Raw genomic sequence first — 689 nt, forward strand, 5'->3', positions numbered from 1 at the left:
TGCATTGTATTGTAACTACACTGCTTAATTGCAGTGATGGCTGGTTGAGTATTTTACGTGTGTGTGTTTACGTGGTATTTTGTAAAGGAACATGGGATCGATCAGTAATTAAACCAGAATCGTAAGTTCGTATCCATTAAATGACTTTTATAGATACGAACCTACAGTTGGCAGCAGTGTCTATCCTATTACACAGATTTATCTTTAACTTTTAGTCAATCTCATAAGAGACGCTATACAATCAGCCTTTTATCGAAGATGTTTCAAGGCTGATAGTCACGTATTTCATTCAGATTTTGTGATGAATTATATATAAAAAGAACACAGAGAAAGTACCATACGGTTTCATCTATTTGTTAGGGTTAAATTTTGTTTTCTTTTACTTGTTCCAGTCATTAAATTGATGCCATAATGGGGCACCGCCTTGAAGAATTATAGTCGACTTCCGTACTTAATATTTGTTTTTGTTAAACCAGGTAGTTATTCTACCTGTCTCTTTATACCGAACATCTTAGAGGTACATACGATCCTCAGCACCAATTGTCAGGCGGTGGGTAGGTGAACAAACACACAAAAAGACGTACCTCATGCACGCAAATATATAAATAAGTAAATAAATGCATGAATATATATATATATGTATATATATATATATATATATATATATATATATATATATATATATATAT

Source organism: Octopus bimaculoides, chromosome 22, assembly GCF_001194135.2.
Source record: "Octopus bimaculoides isolate UCB-OBI-ISO-001 chromosome 22, ASM119413v2, whole genome shotgun sequence".
Lineage (NCBI taxonomy): Eukaryota > Metazoa > Mollusca > Cephalopoda > Octopoda > Octopodidae > Octopus > Octopus bimaculoides.